This window comes from Meleagris gallopavo, chromosome 2 (assembly GCF_905368555.1).
Source record: "Meleagris gallopavo chromosome 2, MGAL_WU_HG_1.1, whole genome shotgun sequence".
Classification (NCBI taxonomy): Eukaryota; Metazoa; Chordata; class Aves; order Galliformes; family Phasianidae; genus Meleagris; species Meleagris gallopavo.
The window spans coordinates 20,334,639-20,352,017 of NC_139405.1; the positions used below are offsets into that span (position 1 = coordinate 20,334,639).

Here is a 17,379-nt window from a genome sequence, read left to right on the forward strand (position 1 = left end):
AAATACGTATATATTTTTTTAAACTAAATCTGAGGGTATCTTTATTTAAATACTCAGTGCTCTCCTTATTTAGCTAAAGACAGCAACTCCTCTTCCCTGTGAAGATGCAATTTTCTAAAAATGTCATGTTTTATATATCCATACCAGCTATAGCATTTATAAGGTTAATGAAAAAGTATGCAGGTTAAAGAGTGACATAATTATATCAGCTGCAAAATACTCAAAGTTGACTTTTTTTTTTTAAAGAAAATCCTTAGACTGATTCTGTTTCTTCTGAAACCCATAGCTAAACAGCACTTTGGAAAATTCCCCCATACTCAAGAGACAGAAATATAAACTACTTTTGTAAATAAACATGCTTCCTTCCAAAAACATAGAAATTCTACCCAACCAATAGTCTGTAATCTTTACCACTTCCATACTGCCTCTGTTCAATCTCACATCATTTTACTAAGGTGAAACTGAGGTGAGGCTGATTACCTACAGATTCAGATAAGGTACCTTAACTGCGCCACACTTGGAAGAAATAGGAGTCAAACTTGTATGATCCAAGGACTGAAGTTCAGACATCTGTTACAGAAAAGTCATACAATGACTTAAGAAAGGCTTACCTACTGATACTGTTGGAAGGCAAGCGTATGTACGTATCTTATATTCAACAAAATCATAGGCATAATAACAACAGCACTGACACCAGGTACAATGAAACTAATTGAGCTGATGAGTTTGTTTTCATCTAAGACATAGGGAAAAACAGCCACAGGAATTGAATTGTGAATATTAGATGCAAAGCTGTTTGTAGAGGCATAGATGTTCATGTACCTGTGTTGGCACAGGAGGTATTGCTGCACAGTAGGAACATCATTCTACACTGGCACACAACCACAGCTGCAGCGAAAGTAAATGGTGACAAACTCAAAATGGAAGAGAAAATCTTTTACACTGTGATTAATTAATTTGGGCATTGTGTGACTATTTTAATAGTCTAAGAATATCAAGAATTATGTAATTGCTATAAAAGTTACAAAAGAAATCAAATAACTTGTATCTATTCTTAAGTTTTTCTTTGTTAAGATAAGGAATCATATAAAAGGACAAAAGGTGAATACAAAGAAATGGCACGGGAATGCAATAACAGAGTCAGAGAGACTAAGAAGTAAAATGAATTCGAATAGCAACAATTCGGGGAAAAAAAAAGGCAAGAAAAAGCTCTATTAATACTTCAGAAATAAGTGAAAAACAAAGGGAAGCACAGATCATTACTTCACAAGAGAAGGAGAAAACAACAGATGACTCAGAACAGGCTGAAGCATAAGGTAATAAGGTAGACTATGCAATTAACATAGCTACAGTTTTACCTCACTGAGTTGGAGTTCCCCCCAAGGGCAAGACACCCCATGTCACCATGGAAAATCTACTGTGAGGTAGCAAGACTGGCAGTTACAAAGTTGATGTTAAAATGGAATATATGTTGTGGCCATAAAAGATCTAGGAAAGAAAAAAAAAAAGAACTGTTTCAGGAACAGTGCGGCATAAAGATGTACTAGGTTTTAGCGAAAAGGATGGGAGTATGACAGTAACTTGTTTCTGTGAAATGCATTCCCATTTTGAATGCTATCCTATTGATCTCAGAAATAACCTCTTAGATAAGAGAAGGAACAAGTGCTCATGAAAACAGCTGCTAATTTGGATAAAAGGGAGAAATAAAAGGCAGAAATTTGAGACACAAATGATTCAATTCCAACCTGTTTTAGTCAGGCTTTCAGCTACTAGCTGTAAATGTTTTTTTGTTGTTGTTTTGTTGGTTTTTTGTTTGTTTGTTTTATAATATCATCCTACTCCAAAGAGCACTGAAACAGTCCTTTCTGAAGTAGCTAACCTACTCACATGTTTGCAAGCTGCCAAATTCAGCCTAGCCAATGAAGGATTTTAAGAGCTGGATTCTTTTCCTCATGGATCACTGGGAATGGGATGGACACTGCCTGCAGCTAGATCAGCAGCAACTCACTGTGCTCAACAGATCTGTAGAGACAGGATCAATTTGGAGACTGCAAGACTGCATCACTCAAAAGAGACAGCCTAATTCAATATCCCTAGCATGAAAATGGAATTATTTACTGTCACTTTTCAGAAAGCAACTAGAATGTTTTTTTTTTTCCCCCCATTACATGAGAGCACACTTGAGTTATAGAAAACACGGGTGCTTTTGTATACTTGAGGCAGATGGCTAGCTGCTGCATCTTAGAAAAACACAGAGCTGCATTTTAGAAAAACAATATTTCATAAGTTAGTATTTAAATATTTATATATCAAATAGGTGAAACCAGACAGTCAAATATCTTGCACATGTTGTTTGCATTAGATTAAGCTGTTTTGCTTGATGATGGGAATATGACATTAGGGAATGATAATGAGCCCTTCTGAGGAGTCTGACTGCCAACCAGGTAGCATCTCTGGAGCAAGGCTAGCTTCCTATGTTGCTCACAATCCCATCACTCATTACTTCTGCCAGAAGGCTCAAAATCTACACTGGGATTAAAGAGGTGAGAGAAATCTTGCACATGAAATATCAATACATGAATGGGTTGAAGCAAACATTCACCTACCAGCTACTTTTCACTCCCAGTGCTGCTGGGCAGAGTACTGCAGAGGGGGTGGATGGTCTGGACATTTCTGGCCATCTACATCTGAAGGGAGTTAAAAGCTGTTGTCCTTTTTGGAAAGACTGGAATTAGTAGTTCTTTCATTGACAAAAATCAAGGAAATCCAAGCCTGCAAGCTGCCTATTATTAAATATAATAATTACATTAATAGATGGCTATTACAGATGTACCTCGGCCTTTCTAATGACTTCATAAGCATGTGGAACAAAATGGTTTCTATTTCCCACAGAGTTAAATGCTGGATTTAATGGTCTGCAAGATAAATAAGAACTGAGCAGCACAATCCACGCTAGCATTCAGTATCCATGAAAAACAAATGTTCTCCATTGCTGTTAAACAGCAGGCATTAAATATTTTCAGACCATAATCCAAAACTTATTATAATCTTTGCCCTGAAGACAGAAGGACTAAACTGAAGTAATTCCAGTCATTTCCGTGCAAAGGAGAGAATCACTGCTCAAATGTGAATAATTCTGTACCCAAATTACTCAAAAGGACAAGGTGGTTCAAAGTTGTTGTGAAATGTATAATTCTTCCACTGACTTACAAGCAACTGGATCTTAATGTAGTTTGCTTTCAGTAAACAGATTGTTCAAAGCATGAATTTCTTTCTACAATGAGACAAGATGTTGAGACTGGTATGTTGGAGGAGAAAGAGAGACTTGATTCTTCTCCAGTTCATCAGATGATAGAAGAGTCAGATGAAAAATAGATCCTGTACCCACATCCTCATCTAACACAGTAGCTCCCCAGTCCAGAAAAGGTTTTATAAAAGATATAGGGATGTTCTCTTACTCCTGTGCCACATAAACATATATTTCAAGGTCAGCAACAGTCCCATTGGGTGGGAAGGAAGAAAAACAGGTAAGGATGAATACAAGAGATGACTCCATCTCTACTGGGTGAACCACAGCAACTTAGAGAAACAAGCTAAACGCAAGGCAACAAAACAAGAGGCTTTCCTGCCTGTTTTCTATGACAAACCTTTTGTAAACTAAGGTGGCTACACCTTCTACTGGTGTGCAGATTGCATCCCTCTGACCCTCCTGCTCACTGCACTTTCATCCTGTTCCTGCATTTCATCCAAACACTGCCAGATTACCAAAACAGTCAAATTATCACGCATATTCCAAAATCCACTTCAAGGCGCTAAATGTAACAACACAATAAAATGGTACCTATTACATTACATTCAAAATCCAAGCACCTAAAAGCATGAAAATGAATAATTAAGAACATCAGCCTTCTGCTGCCCGCAATATGGCCACTTTATGCCTGTTTCATCACAACGCCATTAACTGTCACAGTTTGATTGTTTTTAAAATGTATAATTTTGTTTTCTTGATGTCAGTAGCTAAATGTGTTCACTGAGAAGAGTGGGATCTGGACGGAAGGTACCTAGAAACAGCTTCATTAAAGTTATTAAGGAAACATTAAGGAAACAAAAAAAAGGAAATATTGTTCAGCTTTCAAAAATAGATTATACTGAATATTGCCCCTTGGCTTTTACTGACATCTAATAGGGAATGAAAGGCATAAAGCACATTAACCCATAAAGCAATTGAGTCTGACAGAACCTGAAAGCATAAGTTGAAAATACGAAGATCAAACGTAGGATGGTCCTATAGCCCAGAGACAGGACTGCTATAGAACAGCCAAAGACTTTGTAAACTTCCAAACGGATGACCCTCCCCACCACAATATCACAGCATTTTTCAGCAAGTTTCTCTTGCACTAAAGTAGTCATGTTGTGTTTTCATGAGGAAGACTTAAATGGAGAGCTTAAACTGATTTCTGATACTGAACTTACATTTCAACCACACCAACCTCAAGTTTTAGGACAAAGTTGATATTAAAAGGTTTGAATAAACATTCGTACAAATAATTATAATGTAACATTAGTCAGCTTTGAATTCTGTCATTTAACTGGCAAGAGACATGGGGTAGAGACAGACATGGAAAACATTTCAGAACTTCATGAACAAGTCCGAATTCTACATTCTCAAATGCAAGAACTGGAACCAGAAATCATGTTCTTTTCAAAGTTCATGGGAACTATGCAATTCACATCAGCATTGCTAGAACTTCACTTGTGTATCCACCTAAGCCAGAGACTGAAACATCAAGGCTGAATTTTGCAGGTTCGCCCTTGCGCAGCCTTCCTGATTTGTGTTTATTTAAGCAGGACCTGCTCATATTGTTGGAACCATTATCCTGAAGGAGATGAGCACAGCTTTAAAAAGATTCAGGAGCAGTGTGGATAAATACATGAAGAAGTTGAAACCTTAGCATTGATTTCACAAGCTGGAAGAAAACAGATCAAATTTAATTATTCATCCAGCTCCAATCATTGATTAAATCTATAGCTGGTGGTTGAGGGCTCAAGCCAACAGATTTGCAACAGAATAAAATTTACTACCTGAAATATTTCCACTTGGCATAGCAAGCTGTAGTTTCTTCTTCTCTCATTTTTGAGATATACTTGGTTAATATCTCATTATCTTGATTATGTAAGAGAGAGGGAGGAAAGAATTTCCATTTTTTTAACCTGCAGTTCAAACTCAATAGACATTTCTGTGCTTTTACAAAAAAATTGTCTATAAAATATAATTATGTTATTTAAAAAGGAAAGGAAATATTTAGAGCTACATTTTTAAGGCAATGTTAGCCAGTAGTCAGTGAACACGGACAGGTTGTTTAAAATCTTGAAACTGTGATAGGAGCAGCCACAACTTACTTTCTGTCTTCAATGTTTTACCATTGGCCACAGCTGAATATTGTTATCTGCAGCTGTGAAGTACTGAAGTATTAGGCGACAGCCATTGAAGTTAGATATCTTGCTTCCTACATCAATTCATCAATCAATAGTCTAATCCAATTCAGAAAGTCATATGTACCTATCTACTTTAAAACCCACAGAAATATGAATGTTATACAGGTGGATCTAATAAAAATCAGGCATCTTCAATGGTGTGATTTCAATCCACAAGCCAGAATGCTACTGGTGTAACATATATAAACTCAATTTCAAATGGCTCTTGAAAGAAGACAGCTTCTTGTTTGTTTGTCCTATCAAAAGTTTTCTTAAGGGAAGCTAAGTACTGATGAAATGCCATGCCTTTGCAGGCTCCTTCCTTTCTGCAGAGCTCATAAGTCATCAGAATGTCCTGCAACTGTTGTGATTTCTAGTACAAGCAGAATGTATGCATCAGTGTAATTCATACCAAGATGACACTCAAGGCACAAAAAAAAAAAAAACACAAAACAATGGAAGGCATATTGTTTTTGTCTTTTCCAACGCAGAATACATCAAGAAATGTCAGACTTGACATGCGTGTGTAGCCTCCCAAAGGATAAGATTTTAAGTTGGTTCTCTTCCTATTTATATTCGTCTTTCTACTGCCCAGAATCATATTTTCTTTCATTGAATCACTATTGATTTACTCAAGTGCGAGTGAGCCAATTCCTGTTTAAAAATCAGCATTATTGTGATATTCTCAATTCTTTCAAGTTTTTTTTTTTTTTATTAAAAAAAAATATTCAAGTCTTCCAAAAACTGGACTTATGCTGTTCTGGTCAAGTTCCCAACTTCATGGAAATTGCATTGTTAATATTACCTCATTTCCAAACAAGGTTTCATTCCTTTTTTTTCCCCCCTCATCTCACAGCCTTCCTTAGCATAATCGCTATAATTATTCTTTTTAGCAAAAGCACTTGAACATTTGAGAAAAATGTCTTATTAAATCCCTAATAAAATAGGGACACATCAATTATATGCTGGAAGGGAAAAGATTCACCAGCAACTGCAAATTACAAAGGTTGCAAAGTGCCTTGATGAGCTGACTGTAGCTCTGATTGATAAACAGCAATAGATATGCATAAAAGAGTGTGGGTGCCTCCAGCATGTCTCTGCCTTCAGTGAAGCCAGAGAAGAGGGAAAACAAAGTGCTTTACAGAAACCCATTCTCTTGCCTGGACTGATAAGCTTACAAAATAAATAATATGCATTAAGCATAAGTAAGGAGAATACAGGGAGCATTTGTCTTCATCTATACTGTTTCAGAATATTCATCCAAATTCATCTCCTGTGCCGTTTCTGTGGGGATAAATGGATAAACATGGCTCACTCCTGAATTATATTCTCATCTGAACAAAATCAGTGATGATAGCTGTGTGAAAACCCAGAACTGAGATCCAACTCCTTAATGCCTTGTGAAAAAAGCAGTACAGCTTCAATCAAAAGGGTATCCATACTGCCCTGCCAGAAGTGAGTGGGCAGATTACAAAAGAGAACAGAAAATGCATAGCCCCAATGACAGAAGACATCAGCAATGGCATATCAAGCAGCATTTACAGAGACATATCCTATCTATCTCCTTGCTCTACATAGGACAGCCAGACAACCACCCACACAACCACACAGCTTCCTTAGCTGCCACAATTGTGGAAAAACCTTAAGTTACAGAAGAATCACTTCTCTTTGTCATACCTGCACACATCAGTGCCCACAATGGAAACCGCTCCCAAAGAACATCCCTTATCAGCAGTTCCTAGTAAAGTATCCCAATCTTCGCAACAGGAGATTTTTAAGCACCATGTGGCAAACATGAGTACAATCTACATCCAGTATGAAGAGATGTGAAAAATAACAATACTCCCAGCACAGGAAAAAAGCTTTTAAGATTTAGAGAAACAAAAATTTTAATTTTTAGAATTTCAAAGGGGAGCAGGCTTCTCTTTGTCAGTTTCAGGAATTAGTACAAACAGACAATGGAGAAGTGATACACAAACTCTTTCATGTTAAACATTCTTTGAATGTACCCACTGATTTCTCAGATACATTCTGCTGCGTTTTTCAGAAATCCCACACCAGTATTATTCAGCTATGACAAGCATATATAGTGGGCCATATTATACCCACTACTGAAGCAGCAAGTCCTACAGCTTTTTCTCCTTCAGTAACTCCTAGGAGGAATTATAATTTTCAGCAATATACAGTTGTTCACTATAGTTACAACTTATGATTCACAACAATTACATGCTGTATCAATGGCAAAACTCCACTGACAAGGAGAAAAAATATAATAAAAGTACCATTGCTGAATTCCCTAGAGGAAAATCCACTCTTCTGTTGATAGAGCAATAACCAAGTTCAGTGTCCTTAGTGAATACTACTTCTCTCTGCTATATCACTCCTCATTTCCTATGAGATCACTTCTGTAGTGACTAAAAGTTAAATTCCCTGGTGATTCAAGAAAATGGAGGACAGAATTCTTACACCTGTTAGATACCAGTTGTGGAAGACCCTTTCCTGCAATTTTTTTTTTTTTTTTTTAATCAATATCTTTCTATGGTTGTATGAGAAAATTATACTGCATACCGGTACTTCATAATTTTACCTCTTTCAAAGCTGTCCAAGTTGCTTCAGTATTCCATTGTAATCTGACCTACACCTCCTAAATTCTAAAAGCAGCTTGTTTTAGAAATGTAAGGCCATTAAGAATCATTACACCAAAATAAATAATATTTACTATCAATTCAGTTGGATGCTGCCTTAAAACTAAGAGCCCAAACAATTCCCAGACCATCACAGCAGAGTGGACAACTCTCCTCTTTTACTCTCCATTCCTGTTTTCCTTCTATATGATTTAAGTCAAAATCACAAATACTCCTTACCTTGCAGATGATACACAGAAAGCTATCCTAATCAAGTCAGCTATCACCTTGGAGAGCCTAAGCAGAACATGGATGGGTAAAAGGCAAAGCAGAGATGAGCAGTCTGTGGGGCAGTCCTGTAATCCAACAAGTTCCACTGTTAGCACTGAGGTGAAAGTTATCTAGATTTCTAAATGAAAAGCCAAGATAACGATTAAAACTCTGAAATACTCCAACAACAGCTGCTTTAAACAGAAGTTACCAGATGGCAATATTTGTGTGGGTATCACAAAGTCTGGCAAGGAACAAACTAATGGTGTACAAAATGCTTTGATGCACAGCCTTCACGCACTAACCTTAAAGTGAAATGAAGCTTCATGCAAGGACTGGTCTACCCTGCCTTTCACTTAAGTGGGGAAAAAAAAATTAACAATACAAGTGTACAGGCAAGGAGATATTTGGCACGACGTTGTTGGGATTGAAATGAGTATCATCTCTCAACGTGGCTAATATTTGTGAATTTGTATGCAAATTTTGCAAAAAAGCTCTAGGCTAGGACACATTTTAGACGTATTGCTGTGAAGTTTCCCAGTGGGTGTTTGGAACATACATAAAAATACAAAGATTAGAGCACAGGCCTCTTTCAATCGTATTTTAGAAATGGAATATAATGACAGCTTAAAATCCCAAATCCAGTGAAGCCTGTAAAGTTCAAGAAAGTTCATCTTCATAAATAATATCCTTAAAAATATAGTCAACACAAACAAGACTAGCCCCTACAAAGGCTTAAGGAGGAAATTTCAGGGCTATCTGCCATATGCATAAATATAACAGACTTTGATTAAATGCTTTTAGTATGTCCTTCAATGGTCAACAGCAGAAATGACAGAAACAGTAAGAAACAGCATCAACTGCAGCCTGCTTTTAAAAAAATAATAATGATTTACTGAAGGCATCCACAGAGCACGGTACATGCAGTGTGAAGTGAAGTAGAAGCATACTTGGAATTTTCTCCTGTTTACAGGAACATATGGCTGTGGTCTACCTCTCCACTGTTACTTCAGAGTCCATGTACTGCATTTATAATGAACTCAGACAACCTAAATGCAAAGCTAAAACCAGGCCTTCAGGTGCACATTGATTTCACCTTTTCACTCCAACTTTGAGCATTTGCAGCAGAAAAACAGTAACCTATGTAAAGAATATACATTTACAGGTCAGAGCTCAGGTGCAATCTCTCTGAAAATTGTGTTGAACAGGTAACCTCGCTGATTTCTATTGCAATGCTGAAACCTTTATCAAAGAACACAAGATACTGTTGATTAGTTCTGCATTTTTATCCAGCATTGATGGAATGGTCACTGATTTACTTATTTTGTACAGAAAAATATAGCAAACTTGCTTTGCATTAAATACTCCATTTCTCATAACATAGGTTTTTTTCTTCCTTATAAAATCAGCAGAAATATGTTGACAGATAACAGATAATCAAAGCCTAACCAAATTGAGATAAATTATGATGATAGTTACAAATTAGAATGAATATGTAGCTCTATAAAGCACAAATACATTACTCATTAATATTTGTGCTTTTAGGAAAGAGTTTTCATATCATAAACAACTGACTGTTTAAAATAAGCTGGAGTGAAATTCACTACAGATAGTTTAAATCATTTACTGGTCTGTGACTCCAGTGATGGTCCTCCAATCCTCTACCTTGCTATTCAAGACTTCTGAGAAATAAAATTGAGTAATAATTATCATCTCTAGAAATTTTAGACAGAATAATTACATTGAATCATACCAATTTATGTATTTTTTCATTTGTTCTGTTGGACTATTTCTCCAAGACAACTATTATATTCAATATCCTCAGTATATTAGCATCCTGCAGTAATGTATTTAAGTTGAGCATGTTTATTATATTTATTAACCAAAGAACAAAAATAATAGAATGAGATGTAATAGAACACATACATCTTCTGTGCAGTTAGCAAGCAATATATTTAGTTGTTTCTCCATGTGTTTTTTTTATTTCAGTGAGTGCCAGCAACAGATTCTAAATTCAATAGAATTTACTTAGTACAAAGCATGTTCTGCAAGAGGGGTCTGAGCAACTCTGAACTTTACGTACTACTGTAGCCATGGAAGTTTCTGCAGGAAAAGTGAGAAGTTCCCACTGGAAAGCAACTATATGTTTGCATCAGGGAGGAGAGAAGCATCCTACATAGCTCTGCACCCCTCAGCAAGAATAAGGTCATAGAATGTCCTGCCTACCTGTGGCACTTGGCAGTGATGTGCGAAGAAACCTGGCCCATGCACTCCCATCTTCCCAGCACCTGAAGTATGAGAAAAGCTCTCGTGCAAGAACAAAGAGCTGGGATGCACTTGCGCTATATGAAATGAGCTGGAGGACTAGACAGGAAGATGTGAAAGCTGCAAATGGCCCATGGTAGAAGGCCAGAGGCTCAGCAGCTGCTGAGACAAGTGATCTAGGTCACTGTCACTGGCCACCATTCCTGGCATGAAGACATTGATCCAGAGCCTGAGAATGACACACAGCATATCCTGCTCCCAGTTACAGAGGAAAAAAGGTCAGAAGTCAGCCAGCTAAGTGCCTACCTTTCAGAACAGAGAGATGTGCATCAGAGGACAAAAACTGGGTCAGCAGAAATCCCCCCGCCCAGCAGATCATCCCAGATACCTCACAATAACATTACCTTATTTTAAATGGATGAGCCATCATTGTTTTACCCTGACTTATTCCATCAACATTTCCACTTTCCCCAGAGATGGGCTTAAGCCACAAACTTCACATGCAGCCCTAAATTCCCCTGAATTTTCAGATGAAGAGACATGCCAGGAATTTAAAATTTACTTTCCCGTAGCTGGGAAATTATTCTTACAAAACAGCAATCCTCTACAGTAAGTGAGCACACATTTCATTCTCCTAAACTATGTGCACAACTATACAATTGAACTGGTCCTATGCTGTTCATTACTAGCTTATATCATTAGGCATGATTTCTCTTTGGTCACATCCACATACTGAAGTATTTAGCTGACAGAACCACCAGCATTCTTTTTAAGTAATGGATGAAAAGCAACAAAAGTAGAGAAAATGTGCATCCAACATACTGCTGGAATTTAGATGTAATAATACACCTAAAATGCTAAAGGATCTTAGGGCCTAAGGAGATATTTTGTCTCTTGAATTACCGTAGTACCTCTTACATGAAATTGGGATTGGACACAAATAGTCATTTGGACCAGGCACTGCTGCCTTAAATTTTAATCTACATTTCATTTGAAGAAATTCTAGGGGTCATCCTACTGTCTTTAGAACAAATTGAAAAACTGTTGCAAGGCAGAGGGAACAGGAGCCAGCTGTCTGATATGTTATTACATACTGAGTACTATTTAAAACTACTTAATTTCTTTGATACTGTCTTCAATTTGTCATACTCTATCTTCATAACATAAATGCTCTTTCTGCTTTTTTGAAAATAAGGTAATGAGAGGTAATTTAGCAACCCACTAGTTAAAGTGGGGTAAAAGTTAAAGCCATAGAAGGTGCCTCACTCTTTCTGGCCATGAATAAGGGTCAGTATCAATCTGTAAAAATCAAACTGCTTGGCTACTCTTTTTCAGGACAACTTTCAAAGTGCTATCTCACTTCCAACGTGGCACGAAAACAGAACCAAAACAATACCAGCATCTTCTACCTTGCACTAGATGCATGATTTCATTTTAAAACTATTTCCTATGACTCTATTCAAAATAAGCAGAAAGGACCTTACAACCTGAATCAGAAAGTGACAAATATAGTATTCCCCAAGGTGACACCCTCATTATTTTTATAATGCTTGCTCTACTCTGCCTGCTAAAACAGTCACCCTATAAGTCAATTTTAGGAGAAGTTCCTGCTTCTGCAGATTTATTTTTATTAGCATGCAACCGTACCAGATTCATGTAAGGCTTGCCAACTTTTTGATCATCTCTTTACACCTTGTGGGCAGGAAGTATAACTAATGCAGCTCAATCTTATCTTTTATATCAAAACTGCTGAGAATCAAGAATTTCATATTTTTCTAATGCTGAATCTAGCTTTAACCTATATGAATATAGAGCGGGTATCATGCCTTAGCAAATATCCTAGATCAGCATTTCAATTACTTTTAATAACTTAATAGCAAAGAAATATTAACAAAATTACCTCAATATTCAGCCTTACTATGATTTGTACAAGTTTCTTTTAACAAGTTCTCCCAGATCCTAGTTCTCATAGAAGGAAAGCAACTCATTTTCATTCAAAGATAATGACGTATTAAGACAGCAAGAATTCCAAGTGATGCACAGGTCCTAGCAAAAATAGCAGCTGGATAGAACAGGGGCAATGTGTTCTTTAAAGACATTTAGCAAATGGAATTTTCATGTCAAGCTGTATCTGCTATTTGCAAGTGATCCTTCCTAAACCTGCAAGAATGTCAAATAGTGCTAGGTATTTCCTAGGTTTACTGATACCAATATCCACAGGTAAAAATAACCATATTAAGAATGCTTCTTTCAATAGACTAATATAAAAATAAGCCTATTTTACGTCACAAAGATGCTCATAGAGGTTTTCTTTATGCTCATCTATGTCATCAAACACAAGCTGGACCTCAACATGAAGGTACCATGAGCAAGTCAGTCACCTTCCCTCTCTGTTTAGACCAGTAAATTGCAATATGTCTTTTGAGGTGGGGTACTCAATGTCCTGTTAAATGCCTTTTACACAGATCTGCTTCACAATCCCTTTATAAAGTTCCCTGTGCAGGTAAACAGTGTTCAGCACAAACGAGCGTCCAACTGTAAATATAGACAGTTGTCTTTAGTACTGTGTTTCTTACCACATTAATTTCCTGCATTCCTGTTCCAACATGAATGCCATTTCCCAGTGCAGAGGAGTGTCAGCTGTAGACAGTTTACAGAGATCAGCCTCAGGGTACTAATACTCTGGAATTAAAAAGTTATCCATTCCTTAGAGACTCCTGTCATCTCTGGAATGAAGGCTGATTTGGCAGCACACAGACAGGATACTAAGTGTACTTTTTGGAGCAGGGATTCCTAAAATGTTCCCAGCAGTGGGAAAGATTATTCTTTCTGTAGCATCACTACTGGAATTGCATATTTTTAGAAGCCAGGGAATGACTTTGAGGAATGGTTGATTCATCTCCTTTAATTCCCACTACCACCAAATGTTTTCAGACCATTCTCCTTGCCCTTGGCAGGCTGGTCACTCACTTCATCTCCCTGTGTAAAAGTGTGAGGGAGGAAAGAATGCTTTACAGCTGCCAGGAAGAAGTGGCTGCAAGAAATACAGAAGGGAACAAGAAGAAAATAAGGTGTGTGGATAGGCTTTTTTTTTTTTCAATTATTATTATTATCTCTCCATGCAATAAGGATCCAAGCCATAGCATCATCTCATAGCACATATTGTCTCATGTAGAGTTAAATCATTTTTTAATTTGGAAACAATCAGCAAGAATGCTAGCTGGCAGTACACAGCAGCTCCTTCATCCAAGGAAGGATTCATATCTCCAAGGAGGACATATTCCTTCTGCTGCCAGTGAGCCATTTCCTACCTCATGCCAAAGAGTCTGCAGAAGGCCTGTCAGTCAGAACAAACTGCATAGATGCAAAAACATGATGTACACTTTGCCATGCCGTTCTCCCAGAGTCAGCTACAGAACTGAGGGAAGAACATACAGCAGCAGTAGATGAAAAGGGTGAAAAGTTGACCTCCAGTTCACAAGTGCACGAACAAAACAGGAGAAATATTAATTACACCATCTAGAATGCTATTCATCCCCAAGCCAATGTTCACACATGTCCACACAAACCAGTACCGAAACCCACAATGCAATGGGCTGCATCACACTGCTACTCACCATTCTATAGAGACCCATCCTTCCCATGTTCCCCAAATAGAGACTAACCATTCTCTCTGTACAGCAGGACCATCCCTCTCTCACACTGTCCTTGTTACAGTTCTGTCATTTCCTTCACTCTCATTTTTCTCAGTCCTTCTATGGAGGCGAGGTCACTACCATATCCTTACAATCACCCTAGGGCAGCCATTCTTACCTTCCTGCACAAGGGTCCTCCCCAGCAGCAACTGACATAGCTCATGTGATCATAAGCGATGTATCATACGTGGCCCTTGTTTAGCTGAGAAGCAGCTTTACATGGAAACAGAAGAGTGAAGAAAAAGATGGACGTACCATTCATCTCCCAGATATGTCTGGAAGTACGTGTTGCTGCAACGGATTTACAAATAAACGAGTTGGTTTTTTTTAATAATATAATTTGTTGTCAGTGCTCAGGGTTATTTTTGGCCAAGAATGTTATTCTTTGAGTGCCTGAACTCCTCTGAAGGCTTCTTCCTCCTGTGAACTACAACTGGTTCATGGAGCAGCCTCCAAGTCTTGTGTGGTAAGCTGTCAATTCCAAGAAGAATGAGTCAAGTGTTTGCCCACATGAAATTCATTCCCTGTTATTTTAGGAAGAGGCAGAGAGGCTCATAACTCATTCTCATCACTGCTGGGAAGCAATCACCAGGTCTCTTGCACAATTCAGAGAAGAGGTCTTCATAGTGATTTAAGCAACATGTTTCAGCCAAGGTAACGCATGACATAGCAATGTCATGGAATGTGCATTTTAAATAAGAATTAAATGAGTATTTCTGCACTTTATTTCAACAGTGATCACCCATCTGCATCCAATTTAGGATTTAGAGTTTTTTAAATAATATTCTCAACAATAGTTATCTTTAAACTAATCAATAAAAATAATTACATTACTGAATAATGATAGCAATGACTTGAATTGCTCTCACTACCATGAATTAAATCCCAGATATCCATCAGCAACTATGCTGGCCACTTTTCCCTTGACTGTGAAGAGCTTGGAAGCACTGAGTCCTGGGTTTAATTTTGGAAATGTGAATCTCACCTTGCAAAATCTTATTTGATCAAGCTTTAAAAAAAAAAAATTAAAAAGACTTTAATAGTTCTTTTAGCTGTGCAGATGTAACTTCTGCAGTTAACACAGAAAGCAATACTTCAGTATCCCAGCTGAAGGTGGTAAGTCCCTAGTCCAAGCCTAAGATTATCAAAGGGCCTAGAGATGGTCTCTACCAGATTGGAAATTTGTGTCTTGAGAGCCAGCTTAAAGACTAAATTATTGTAATATTCCATATGCTGGTGGACAGGTTCATCCAGACTCAGGTACTTTATTTATATCTGTAATGCCAAATTTGTGCCATTACTTCAGGGCATGTAGAACTTACCAGCCCTGCTTAAGAAGTCTACAGAATGAGTTAGTGGTGTACTTCTAAGCACGGTGTATAGATTTCTTGCTTCAACTCCCAAATCTTGCTTTTCCTTACAGCATTGCATTCATACACATAGACTCCTATGAAAGATCAAGAGACACTGTCTATTATACAGGCACATGCAGAAATAACACATCTGAGTACAATGCCACAAAAAAAGAGTGGCAAATAGTCACAGTTGTTGAGACTGAGGTTAAATTTACTCATAAAACTTCTCTGTCAACAAGTTATTTAAGGCTTGTCACTATATTTTTATCCTTCCTGCAGGTCTGAGTTTCTAGATCATTACTGCAAATTAATGATAAAGATATTTGAACTTCCTTCCAGTGGATGGAAACATGTATTTTAGAAACATATTCCTCTACTAGTTTATCACAGGCAGAATTTAAAGGTTTCCAAGAATCATATCAGGCTATTTATATATTAGATGAGAAACAAGAAGGATAGACATTACTTTTAAAATTTCAGCAACAATAAGAGTAACTTATAATTGCACCATTCAGACATACTCTGGAGATAAATGAGCAGATGTGAGTACGTCTGTAAGTGCTAATCAGTTTAACTTAGTTATAAGTGAGAATGTAGATTTTTCACAATATGTAGTTTATACCAAATGAAAAAGAAATGTGATGAAGACAGTCAGAAAAATAGCCTACAGTCTTTACGGTGTGCTTGAATTTGCAAGGTGCACAGCCTCTATTAATGTTCACAGGGTAGCATAAGAGTTGGCAGTTGGCATGATTTCTAAAGAAGTAAAACTCATGCTTCAGAGAGTTCCTTAAGAGAATGGTTCTACTTCCTCAGTGATAGATTTGTTTGTGGCAACCACAGACAATAGCATGTTTAAGTTTCTGTACTATAAGTAGCCTTCACCTAAGAGATTGAATGTCACATTGATTCAGATGGCATCCTTGACTACTGCTATCACTTCACGATATAGAAGTTACGTTAAACTCATGTAACTGCAGCTTTCTGCAAAGAAATGTTACAATAGGCCACAGAAAATTTCATAGAAAACTACAAATACAGTACAGTACCTCCAGCTTATGATAACGTCCACTGAAAGAAACAGAAAGAAGGCAGAAGACAGCGTTATGTTGGGATTCCTATGAAAATCCCACGGATCGCCAAAGGCTTAGAGTCTCCACTTACAATATTTATACTTCTGAAAATTATAGTTTAAAGCCTCTGAAGAATTTTAAGTACAACTCCATTTGAAATTTTAGACTTGCTGTTTTACTACAATATTCTCAGCCCTGGTAGGATTAGCATTATACACTAAAGAGTGTAGTCAAAACAGAAGTACTTCAGACCTCTTTCTCTTCAGCAGTACAGCAAGAGGAAGTCTCTCATAATTAGTTTAGGTTTTAAGGTGGAATAGCATCTCACTGTTACCTCCTTTACATATCTTTTTGAGTGTACAACATGGAAGTTTTTTCCTACTTGCTGGTGTTGATCTGCTCGTGCATTTAAGATAGAGGAGGTGGAGAGAGAGGTGTTAGGAAGGGAGAGTGAAAAGGAAGGGAAAGCTGGTTAATGTTTTTCTTTTGGCTTGTTTTTATGAGTCACTCTACTAAGTATTTGCATTAGCAGATCTCCCGCTGCTGCTAGATCATTCAATTGTTTGTTTAGTTGTTCTGCCTCATGAAAAAAATCCAACAACACTGAATTTTTATAGAACTT

The 17,379-nt window shown here is 37.4% G+C and overlaps 1 protein-coding gene across 2 annotated transcripts in view; it reads right to left on the reverse strand.

Annotated features, from left to right (window-relative positions):
- KCNK2 (potassium two pore domain channel subfamily K member 2) overlaps positions 1 to 17,018 on the reverse strand; it is a 120,318-nt gene extending 103,300 nt beyond the window's left edge. Inside the window, exon 1 of one of the 2 annotated variants that reach the window (XM_085219243.1) lies at positions 16,734 to 17,018. The gene's annotated coding sequence lies outside the window, so the exon portion shown is untranslated. Of the gene's footprint in view, positions 1 to 1,358; positions 1,500 to 16,733 lie in introns of those variants that run through there. The other variant, XM_085219244.1, reaches the window with a different exon arrangement.
- Between the last annotated feature and the right edge of the window lie 361 nt (positions 17,019 to 17,379).